This window comes from Rutidosis leptorrhynchoides, chromosome 5 (genome assembly GCF_046630445.1).
Source record: "Rutidosis leptorrhynchoides isolate AG116_Rl617_1_P2 chromosome 5, CSIRO_AGI_Rlap_v1, whole genome shotgun sequence".
NCBI lineage: Eukaryota > Viridiplantae > Streptophyta > Magnoliopsida > Asterales > Asteraceae > Rutidosis > Rutidosis leptorrhynchoides.
The window spans coordinates 401,291,257-401,304,611 of record NC_092337.1 but is presented as its reverse complement, the minus strand read 5'-3'; the positions used below and the strand labels follow the sequence as shown (position 1 = coordinate 401,304,611).

Genomic DNA, 13,355 nt, shown 5'->3' with positions numbered 1-13,355 from the left:
TTGCGTGAATATCTTTATTCATATTTTCCATTCGTCTCTCGAAAGCATCTATTTTTGCGGAAACGGAATCAAAGTCATGGCTAAAATTGGCTTTAGCTGCTTTAGATGAACGAAAGATATCTTTTTCCTGATGCCATCATATGAGTGAGAGGCTGTATTATCAATAATTTTGTGAGCTTCGGTAGCGGTTTTTTTCATAATGGAACCACCAGTTGCTGTGTCGATGTCTTTTCGTGTAGCAACGTCGACACCTTGGTAGATATTTGTACTATTTGATAAGTGTCTAAACCGTGCTGAGGACATCCTCTCAACAATTTTTCAAATCTTGTCCACGCCTCATATAATGTTTCATTTGGCTTTTGCGCGAACGTAACAATTTCTCCTTGAAGTCTCACGGCTTAAGATGCCGGAAAGAATCTTTTAAGAAATTTCTCAACTAAAACATCTCATGTGTCAATCGCTCCTTCAAGTAACGATTCTAACCAATCTTTGGCTTCTCCCTTTAAAGTACAGGGAAACAACATGAGATAGATCTGTTCATCCTCAACTTCTCTGATTTTGAATAGAGTATAGATCCTATTAAAGGTTCAAAGATGTTCGTTTGGATCTTCTTTTGGCGTACCACTATATTGGCATTGATTAGTTACCATGTGTAGGATTTGTCCTTTGATTTCATAATCTGGCGCATTAATGTCTGGCTTAATAATGGCGTGTCCTTGGCCCGTGCGTGTGGCTCTCATTTGATCTTCCATACTTAGAGGTTTCGTCACTTCCATAATTGAATTTGTTGAATACGAATCACTAGAGGATTCTAATTTAACGGTTTGTGGTTCAGGAGGAATGATTAGTGGTTCTGGATCTTGGAATTGTCCTTGAATATCCTCCGTGTTCTCAATTGTGAAATCGGGTTCAAAAAATGGATTATCGGAAATTTGAATTGGAGTACTTGGTTGACTAGATGACGATTCTAAAGAAAAATCAACGGCGATAATATTGGCTAGATGCCTTGATCGAGTTACAGGTGGTGAACGTATGAAAGGTGGTGAACATTTTGCTCGGTGCATTCACTGAATATCCTATTAGTTATAAATATAAAAATAATATAAGTTATCAAATTAATAGACTTTTCTACTTTTGCCCACGTTTCGAATAGCCAAAAGATGCAGCAGGGAGTCAGGATCCTTTAAGTCGAAAAATCCACAACTCAGCCACTAACAAATCCAAATATTACTACGAAGCAGAAAATTTGGATGTTTATCAATTTAATCACTTTTTATAATTTTTTGTCGAAATTTAAAGAAAATTTTATGTCCTAAAAACTAGAGCGTAGAAATGAGAAAGAAAAAGAGTGCGTCGAAAAATAAGAGGTCGAAAAACAAACGTCGAAAAACAAAAATTCAAAAAATAATAATAAGAAAGTAAAGCGTCAAAGCTTAAAAGTCTAAAAACTAAAAATTAAAACTTACGTCTAAAGGTATTAAAGCTTAAATGAATTCTAAATCCAAAACGGCAATAACTTAAAAAGGCACTAAAATTTATAAACTGCGTCGCAAAATTCTAAAGCGCCTAAATCTTAATCTAAAGAAAAAGCACTTAAGGGATTTTACGGCAAAGCCTAAAAATCTAGAAATATAAAATACTATGGCAAAATACTAAACTTAAAACTATATACGAACGATAAATATACAAATTATGAATTAAACGTTAAAAATATACAAAAAGTAAAAATAAAACTAAAGTTGTAAAAAATACAATTTATATAAAAATATTATTTTTATATTATTATTTTATAAAAATATTAATCTATATATGTAAATAATAAATATAAAACTTAAAATACAAATTTAAAAACTAGATTTAAATATATTAATTAATAAAAACCCTAATTAGGTTAAATATTAATAATAATAAATAATAAAACCCTACTCCGTATTAAATGATGTACTAGATTTCCTGTCAGACACTACCATGCGACCGCATGGAAGTAAAGTATACGGCTCATGCGATCGCATGGGCCTGGATTCCAGATATGGTTTTGGGCTTCGACGGGTTCGGCTCAATTTTTAATCTTAATTATTATATATATATATTTTTTTCTGATTTTAAATTACAAAATATTTATAGAATAGTTATATAAAATATAATAAACTTATATTTTAAAATCTTAAAAATAAAAGTATTTTTTAATTTTATAAATAAAGTTCTTAAAAATATATATATATAATTTTTTTTATATTTTTTTAACACTTAAGCAAAATATTTTTACGAAATAAGAAATAAATATTTTTACAAAAATATAGTGTTTTTCACCGATTCCCCGGCAGCGGCGCCAAAAACTTGATGTGTGCGAGGTGTAGTACGAAATAGTATTATTTTTATTACGAAATACGTTACAAATTACACAAGTTTTATATATTTATTTACGGATGGGATATACCTAAACCTTGCTACAACACTATAGGCAGTGTACCTAATCGTAGAGTAGTGTAGTTTTTAGTAAGTCCGGTTCGTTCCACAGGGAGCTGGTGAATACGTACTAGATTTTTAACAACTATATTGTACAAAATATAACTATATATATATAATTATTATTATTATAAAAGGGGGGTTTACCGTTTAATGACCGGTTTGTTGATTTTAAATAAAGCATAAAGATAAATGACGATAATTAAAATGCGTAAAATTTAAATTGCGATAAAGTAAATTGCAGTAATTAAAATGACAGTAAATAAAGGTACGATGAAATATGAGATAAAAGTATTATGCTTATTTAAACTTTTGTAATTATGATGTTTGATGTTTTGATTTTAATTTATTTATCTGGGTTAATTGTCCTTTGTCCTGGATTTATTTGATACCTATCTGGTTTTTTGTCCATAATAGTCCATCGGTCATAATTATAAAATGCTCGTCAAATTAACCTTATTCCCGAAGTCAAATATTCCAACTAATTAGGGATTCGAACTGTAACAAGGTTTTAATACTTTGTTTAATGATTACACCAGGTTATCGACTGCGTATAATCCAAGGTTTTAATACTTTGTTAACAATTAGACCAATTACCATTGTATGTAATCTACCCCTATTTTAATAAGATATGAACATTAATTTACCCACTTGATCAGTTTGAATAATCAATTACCCAACCCGAATAATTAATTAAATGATCGTAAAAGATGTCGTATAAACGTCACTAAATAGGACATGCATAATCATTTAGTAATTATTAGATTAACTAATTTGAAGATAGGTTCGACATATTCCAATGAGTTGTCATTCGATTAGACAATACCCCCCATCTATTAATAGTTATAGTCCAATGTTCACAAGTGTCGGTCTTTTGTCAAAACTCGAATTATGGTACAAAATTCAATAACCCCGTCTTTAATATTTAGTCTAACATCACGATTACTTCAGCTTAAATAAGCATAATAATAACTTAGTTACTAGACATTAATTTAAAAAGGAAGAACATAGCTTACAGTGGTGATTAATCGCGTAGCGTTACACGGACATAGTTCTAACTTACAAAACCTTAAAACATTTCTTACAATAACCCAATTATTATTAAAATTAATTTAAACTTAATATTATAAATATAAATATATATTACATTGATCAGAGGAAGGAAAAGAAAAAGATGTGTTTCATTCGTCCGAAAATTGCTCAATTTATAGATGTGGCCTGACATTCACTGCCATGCGATCGCATGGAGTTTATGCCTCCAGGCCATGCGATCGCATGGCCTCCAGATCCAGCTCATATGCTTTTGGCTCCTAGCTTGTCGACATATTTATTTAATATATATAATATATATATAATTTATATTAATTATATATATATATATATATATATATATATATATATATTATATTCTTGTGCATAGTTGACTTGTAATTTTAGCTTCGTTGACTCGCGCATTGATGCTCGGTTCATGTCTCGGTTCCGAATTTTCGAACGTCCTTTCGTACGCGTAGATATCTTGTACTTTGTGTTCCGTGGCTTGTACTCTTGTAATTTTTAGACGTTTCTCATCAATAAATTAAACCACTTGAATTATATCTTGTACATTTGAGTTTTTTGGTCATTTGCGTCTTCAAATCGTCATTTTCTTCTTTTGTCTTCGCACTTATTTATTTAAACGAATATTACATAAAAATAGAACAATTGCAACTAAAAGCTTTACATATTGGAAGGATATTGCGACTAAATATATGTTCATTTGGAGCACTATCAGATGCGTGTATGTGTGTGATGGATTTACTTGGGTGGGTTAGTCGCGGTGTTAAGACACCACCTGGGGGTTAGTGTTACGCGGGGTTAAGTACACTAATGGATATTTGTTTGGGGTGGATGGCTAGTGTAATCCATTAGGATTCACTATGGTGTAGCAGTGCGCGATGTTACACTACTCGTTGTGATTGAGGCCAAAAGAGCGTGTGTTGATGGTTAGTGTATTCCGTTAGGATTCACTATGGTGTAGCAGCGCGTGATGTTACATTACTCGTTGTATGAGGCAAAAAGAGCGTGTGTGATTGGTGGGTTATGGCTGTAGACGTGGTCTGCAAACTTCACCTTGGGAGTAGTGTTATATCGGTATGGTATAACGTTATCGGGAAATGCGAGTACCGATGGGGAATGGGAGTACCATTCCTGTGTTGAGATTTGGGAGGTGGATCACGTGTGGATGCGGATTCACGATGACACGTGTAGTTCGGTCATCTTATTATAGAAGTGAATCTTATGTAGTTCGGATTCACAATGACATGTGTGGATGCGGTCATTATATTAAGGAAGTGAGTCTCGTGTAGTTCGGATTCACAATGACATGTGTGGATGCTGTCATTCTATTGGGATAGTGACTCTCGTGTAGTTCGGATTCACTAGGGCGCGTGTAGTTCGGCCAATCCCCATTGTTGTTGCGGTGGAGGTGGTGAGTCGCGTGTGGTGCGGATTCACTAAGGGGCGTGTAGTTTTGGCCAGCCTTCATGTGTTGGATGTGTGAACTATTGGTTGTTTTATACGCCAATGGTGGGGTTATGAGGACCATGTTGTGTGATTAGTGATGCGATAGCCGTGTTTCGTTCACATGTTGTTGCGACTGTGACAATAGTCGATTTTGTACACCTTGGGATTAGCGTTGCCATAGTCGTTTGGGCGCTATCGGTTTTAGCCGTTTGCTTATGATGTTGCGGTAGTTGCATAATAGCCGTGTTTGCACACTACAAGGGTTGTTATGTGGTAAGTGTTATTCGTAAGGATTCACTTCTTTTCGGTCTTCATCGGTTAGATGGTTGACTTTATTTTGGTACGTGGTTGTTACTAGCAATGTACTTGGTATGGGTACGCTAGGAGTTGATATCTCGGTACGAGATTGGTTGAGTTTTTCCCGACGTGAGAGATTGAGCAAGTTTTAGTGCTTAGATTTGTGGATATTAATAAATCGCGGGTGACGATTTAGTGGTTAAAGGTGACTCCTTGAGAAGAATTGCCTAGAGAAGTTGGAAGAATAAGTGGCGATTTCGCGTATTCTAGGTGATTGATATAGACTTCGGATGGTGTGTGTATTGTACGGCTTGGAATGCGTGCAAGTGTGGTGGATTAACCTTCGGGTTAATGAGTAAGGTGTAGGTTCGGATTGGTTAAGTGACTAGGATCACGAGGACGTGATCGAATCTAAGTTGGAGAGAGTTGTAACACCCCGTTTTCCCCGTGTATGATATATAGGTGTATCGTGTATGTACGACTAATGTATGAAGGGTTTGAGACATGTTCGTATGTTAAAGTTCATGTATGCGAGAAATGATCAGACCACGTTTTGGGTCGCGGCGCAACACAAGGAGCCGCGGCGCGGCGTTTAACTAGTTTCAAGATCAGATGGCTTGTAAAACGAACCCCAGACCTAGTGTATTGCCGCGGCGCGAGAAAAGGAGGCCGCGGCGCGGCGATGCTGCTGAGCTGGTTCCGGATATCGCAATTTAAAAGGAAATATGAGTGCATTTTGGTCATTTTACATGTGTGCCAGATTGGGATCTTAAATCACATCCACTCATTTAATTTCCTTTTCCTTTTCTTTCCCATTTTTCATCTCAAACTTCAAAACCCCATTTGATTCAAAGGGATTTTTGGAAAGGAAGATTCGTGATTCGATCGAAAGCGTAAGAGGCAACTTTGTTCTCCTCGTTCTTAGCTACAAGGTGATACTAGCAGTAAGCTCTAACTCCGAATTTCATTTTCGTGTTCATCATTCAAATTTAGGGCTTTTGATTGTATGTTCATAAATGAAACCCCATTAGTTGTTAATGGAAGACTAACACCAAGATTCGGGTTTATTGTTGATGTTGGCGGGTTTTGGGTTTGGTGAGCAAGTGTAAGCTTGTAAGACTTGCAAATGGGTGTAATCACTAGTATTTAGTGATTATTGAGGTGTTGGAAGCCTTTAGGGTTCATGTGCTTGACTAATTTTGAAATGGGTCAAAATTAGGGTTTAAGTGTCATTTTGGGCAAGATAGGTTTTTAACACCTATGATTGGGTTCAATCGGTGTATTAGGACCATTGTCACTATTGTTAGTGATTATTGGTTAGTTTGGGCGCGGTTTGAGCTTGGAAGTGCAATTGGGCCGAAATTGCACTAGTTGTCGATTTGGGTTGTTTGTAAATCCACCCTAATTGTGTTATTTGTTATGTGATAATGGAATAGGTACGTTCCATTGGCGTTTGCAGATTTTGGTTTGGCATCCATCAAGACTTCAAGGTGAGTGTTAATATCCTATGTGCATATGTATGTGTAGGATGGGTGCGGGTCGGGTGAAGTGATTCTCGACTATAGAGCTCACTTCACATGTAGGTGGATTTGATGGACTTGTGTATGGGTCCAATTGGCACGGTTGTGCATTTTGGTTGACCACCTTTGGCGAGGTGCACACTTTGTGTGTACGTTATCACATGTGCTTGTGATTTGGATTATATAACCCCAATGGCGAAGGGTTGATATTGTGTTGTGAATTGAATACCCCGATGATGTGGATTTTGATGTGGGAAGTGAATCACGTGTGGATGCGGATTCACGATGACGCGTGTAGTTTCAGTCATCTTATTGAGGAAGTGATCTCGTGTGGATGCGGATTCACTAAGGCTCGTGTAGTTCGGCCAACTTCGAGGTTGTTGTGTTATTGAAGATAGTAGTCTCGTGTGGATGCGGATTTACTAAGGCTCGTGTAGTTCGGCCAATCTTCATTTTGGTAGTTGGTTTCGGTATTGGGTTAAGGGGTTAACCTTGGGCGTCTATTTATTGTTATATATATATTGCCGTATTGTTGTGATGTAGCAAACCCTCCGGGTGTAGCTTATTGGCGTTTTTCACATCGTCGTTTGTGAACTTACTTTGTTGATATCTTTAGCTTGTTACTTAGTGATTGTACGGTATGTTTAGATTAGTTTGCCTTTATGCTTGGATGCTCTGGTATGTGCTATTTGATTATAATTGTGTGGCATGTCCATTTTATGCATATATATGTATGTAGTATATTCTCACTCACTAAGCGTTAGCTTACCCTCTCGTTGTTTATATTTTTATAGATTTGCATGGAGGTGGTGGCTCGGGTAAGCGTGGGAACTAGTGGACTTGCGTAGTTTGCTTAGAAGATGTGCTTTTGGACTTATTAGGATTGGGTAGCGTATTCCCAATCACCATGCTCGGTTTTGTTGGAAATTAAAATAGTCGGACCGTGTTTGCCCGTTCGGATATTTAAACTATGTATTAAATGTTTTAGAAGTTTATTGAACTTATCATTTGTGTTAAAGATGTTTTGGAAACATAATTGGGACCTAAATATTAATGTGTTAAAGGAAAAAAAATTTACGGGCCGGTTTAAATACGGGTTGGGTCGTTACACCTAGGCAACCCTTTGTCATGTAACCAAGATAAACATATTGAAACAAGGTAAACAATCTTTCTTTCTGAAACCCCATTTTGTTGTAGAGTATCCGGACAAGTCATTTGGCGAGCAATACCATTTGTTTTACAATAAGTAAAGAAATCATTTGACATGAATTCTCCACCATTATCACTCCTAAGAGCTTTTACCTTTCTCGTAAATTCTGATTCTACCGCTTCTTTGAACTCTATGAACTTTGATAAGGCTTCACTTTTCTCCTTTAGGAAATTCACCCAAGTAAACCGAGAATAGTCATCAATTAACACCATTACATAGCAATGACCGTTATAACTTGGTGTTTTTGTTGGCCCCATTAAGTCCGTATGAATCAAGTCAAGCAAACCTTGTTTTTGATTTGTTGACTTCTTATATGGAAGTCGGTGTGACTTTCCATATTGACATCCTTGGCATATTACTTCCTCACAAACATTCTTTAATTGAGGAATTCCATCAACTAGCTTATGTGAGAATATCTTTTGCAACATTTGATATCCCACATGGCCTAGTCTAGTATGCCAAATAGCTCCGTTGTCGGTTTGACTTGTTTTCTTCACAAAAGCCTCACCTGCGGACAACACAAACAGAGAACCTTTCTTTTCTCCCGTGAAAAGAACATCACCCACAATCTCCTTGACATTCTCAAGGACTTTCAAATCCGTTGGACCAAAAAGAACATGTTTTCCAGATTCGGTAATTTGAGGTACCGAAACTAGATTCTTGGTCAATTTAGGAACAAGATAAACATCTTCCAAAGTAAAAGTATTATTATTAACATCAATAATAGCATTACCTTCCTTTTTAACCGGATGAGTTGAGTTATCGGCCGTGATTACAACTCGATTTTGATTGTGATCTCTAATGTCATGAAGAAGAGTTCCATCACCGGTCACATGATGAGAGCAACCCGAATAAATCATCCATTGATTCTTCTTGACAACCGTATCCACGGTAAAACATTGCTCCCATTTGACATCATCATTGTTTGTACAAGCCACATTTGCTTTTGTGACTTTAGAACGACAATATCTCTTAATGTGACCAACCTTTCCACATTTGTAACATGTGGGAGGTTTCTTCTCATAGTTACCACCTTTGTAACTAATTGACTCTTCTTCTTTTTCTTTGCTTGAAGAACCTTTCTTGTAGTTCTTCCCTTTTGAAAACAATACCGAATCATTTCAAATCCTTTAGCCATTTGCTTAGTCAAAGCTTCTTGATTAGAGAGTAAATTCTCCAATTCTTCAACCGTAGGTTGAGTAGTCTACCCCTGAATAGAGGTTATGAATGGAACATACTCTTTCTTCAAACCGCGAATTAAATATCTTCGCAACCGAGATTCACTGATTTTCTCGTTGTCATCGATCTCTGAAATTTCTGAACAAAGACTTTTGATTCGTAAGAAATATTCATAAATTGTCATACCTTCTTGTCTTGAGATTGCTAACTCATTTTCTAAGAATTGCAACCTTGCAGTATTTTTCTTGGTAAAGAGTTTCTCAAGAGTATCCCATACCTCCTTTGGTGAGCTAATATCACTGACGTGTTCTATGAACTCTTTGCTAATTGATGTCCTCAATGCAAAGAGAGCTTTCCCACATTTTATCTTCCATTTTCTTTGTGACTCGCCTTGCTCAAGAGTTTCTATGGGAATTATGGCATCACTTCCAGCCACAAGTTCCCATAGGTCTTGACCTTGGAGGTAAGCCTCCATACACATCTTCCAATACTTATAGTTATTGCCTACAAGTCTTTCCATTCCATTGATCATACCTCCATTGTCTACATTTGAGACCTCCATTTTTTATTAGCAAGAAACTAGCTTTGAACTTTGAATATTTAAACACAAAGATTAATTTAGAACTAAGCTCTAGATACCATAAAACAACTAGTATTTGTTTTAAATGAAGGTTTAAGCAAACAAGAATGAAAGGAATTTGCAAACTTGATGTGTATTGGATTGACTTACTTATGTCAAATGATTTCAAGCTACATGCTTAAATACTAAATGTAGCGAAGACATAATCACTAAACACACAAAAACACATACAAAAGACACAAGCACAACACACACACAAAAACACACCATGAAAACATACATGACAACTTGCACTTGATTATTTTACATTAATTTATTTTAACAATATATATAAATATAAATTTATTTGTTAATGGCAAAATTTCAATTAACTAATCCAAATTTAGTCAACGAAATACACATTAGAATCTTTGATTGGTTATCTTTGGCTTTCTGACATAAGAAAATGTGTTTGATCGGTCAGAACGAGGGCTGGAGTTGGCTGAGTTTCTATTATGTGACATATTCGTGCATCTCAATACATTAGCTCACACAGCAAATAAAGTTTCGTAACATCATGTCTACAACTATTGTGTAATATTTATGCCATTTTGTATTGGGTTATGACAGAAACACGTAGCCCTTAATTTGTGATGGCTGCTAATCCATTATCAACTACTTCTAGAGTATAAGATAATGTAAGTGTGTAATTCTATGTTGTATTTCTCATTACATCGACTGGTATTTATACAGAATACAATGCTACTATCAGTTACTATACAAAGCTAACTATCCACAATACTAGGAACTCAATGATGATAAGCACACATGTCATAATACAAAATAATAGACTTGTTGACTCTGTATATCCATATAATATGTTTTAGATCGACCCCTTCCATAATTGTTTCGATTGAATGATTGCTAAGGTGCCGGAGCTCTCGGTGGTGACGGTGAAGGTGATGTTGCAGTAGCGACTAGAGTAGCGGCGGGATTAAGTTGATTGGGTGTCGGATTTTGCTTGATTTTTCTTGTCTCTTCCAAAATCAACATCGATCTGGCTTCAGAAAAAGAAGGAAGCTTTTTGGCGTGTGCATTAAGAGAGCTGACGGTATCATACCCGTCACTGAGACCAGTAATCAGTTGTAACACAAGTTTGTCTTCTTCAATCTTGTTGCCGACATCATTTAATTGATCTGCAAGATGCTTCATCTCTTGGCAGTAAGCAGACATATTGGAGAAATTTTTGAGCTTGGTGTTGGCAAATTTAGTAGCAAGGTGAACGGCCCTTGAATTTTGATTGTCGTGAAATATACCTTTGATTCGGTCCCACGTTTGTTGAGCGGTGGAACCAGGAGTGAGTATGTTGAGAGGTAACTTGTGACGACCCGGAAATTTTTGACCAAATTTAAACTTAATCTTTATATAATTCCAACTTGATAAGCAATGAATTTTAATAAATCTTGAACCTCCGAAAAGAGTTTTACACAAGCTTTTGGTCACCCTTTTATCCCGACGATTCACGAACGTCATAACTTGATTTAATTGTTTAATTATTGTGTATATATATGGATTTATATATATTTAACTTGAAAATATGATAATTAAATATCTCATTAAGTATATTAACAAAGTATTATATATATTTTTTCATACTACTAATTTAAAGAGTTTTCAAACAACATATATATTACTATTTAAACGACGTAATTAACTTATGTTAAAATGTATTTACATATAATGTATTACGAGTGTAAATACATCCTTACAAGTATCGAATACACTTTATAATATACCAATACATATAAAGGATAGCTATACTCATATTTCCGTTCAATTTCCTCAAAGAATTCTACTCGCATTCATACGGTATTTTTACCCGTATTATACACAGCTTTTAGAAGTATTTACTATTGGTATATACCAATATAAATCTGCAATTATCTGTGTAATATGTCATCCATGAGTCCATGACCTAATCAATTTAATATGTCATGCATGACTTAATACAAATTAACTTGTTTTAGATATTTTCACTACAAGCCAAAATTATAAGCTTATAAATAAGGACCATTTTAACTCATTTTACCTCCACATTTTCTTAAACTAAAAATACACACTTGAATGCTCTCATATCATACTTTAATCTCATAAACTTTCCTCTTCATAATCAAGGTAAAATACTTCTCAAAAGCCTTGTTCAATTCCTTGTATAGTTGCTATCTTATTATACTTATAAAACTTGTAAAAACTAGAACTTGTTTTGGTGAACATCAAGCTTGTTTGAAAAACAAATCTAATCTTTCTAAATTAACTCAAATAATACTTATTTATATGTATTATGATGTTATATTAAGTTAATATAAGAACTTATAACTTGTACATATGAAGAACACCTTGAAACTTAACATATATCTTTTAATCCCCATTCGGTAAAAAGCGGGCTGTTTTGGGTTGGGAATTAAAAACCTATCTTAGACTTTGAGTTCGAGGCTAAGACTTTGGAAATATGTTAATATATGTAAATAAGACTTTCAGTATTTTTTTCATGATTTTAGACAAAGTGGAAGTATTTAATCAAAAATCATATATTGGGTGGATGCCGAGATTTTTCCAAATCTGTCCACCGACACAAAAAGAGGGTAAAGCTCTAAAAATTACTACTTGGGATGAAATTTTCGAATTGGTTTTGTAAAATTTACTTCTTAATGAATCCATAGCAATTTGATTCACTTTAAACGGAGTTGTAATGAATATTTGGCGAGCAAAACAAAATCTGCTAAAATTAACGTTGTATGGATGAAATTTATATTATAAAAACTTTATTAACCATATCCTTGTTAACTTTTCCTATATCCTATATATATTTGGACATGTTATCAGTAGTATAACAAAATATTATAATCTTGGTTAATTCTATGATTGTATATATGTATAATAATATTCTTTGTACGTCCTAACACAATAAGTATACAATACGTTTTGATAAATCCTAAGACAATATGTACACAATACGTCTTAGTTAATTCTAAGACAATACGTATACAATACGTCTCTGGGTTGATGCAAAGACAATACGTATACAATACGTTGTGGGGTAATTCTAAGATTATATATATACCGATTATTGAACTGTTGGACTTTTCGGACTATTTTGGACTACTAACAAATGACTACTAATAATGGACTGCTAACATAAAATGTTAAAAATTATTATATAAGTATTCTATGAACTTGCTTTATTTTATTCATATGTCGTATTATTATCTGAATCGTTATTATTGTTATAGGTTCGTGAATCCAAGAATGACGGTCATATTTTTAATAAGTTGAAAACTTATTATTAATATACTTTTACTACTGTGAGTATATAGTCCCATTTTTAAACTCTACAAATATTTTGGGATGAGAATACATGCATTTTATGTTTTACGCCATAGACACAAGTACTTAAAATGTAGTGACCCGAACTTTTCCATGTTTATATATATTAAATGAAATTGATATTTACATGATTAAGTGTTTCCAACATGTTAAGCAATCAAACTTATTAAGACTTGATTAATTGAAATAGGTTTCATATAGACAAATGACCACCCAAGTTGACCGGTGATTCACGAAC

At 34.5% G+C, this 13,355-nt stretch overlaps 1 non-coding gene across 1 annotated transcript; it reads left to right on the top strand.

Moving 5' to 3' along the window:
- Positions 1-285: 285 nt before the first annotated feature.
- LOC139850863 (small nucleolar RNA R71) lies at positions 286-392 on the top strand. The gene has a single exon (XR_011760240.1). It is a non-coding gene; the product is annotated as a small nucleolar RNA R71 (small nucleolar RNA).
- Positions 393-13,355: the final 12,963 nt, after the last annotated feature.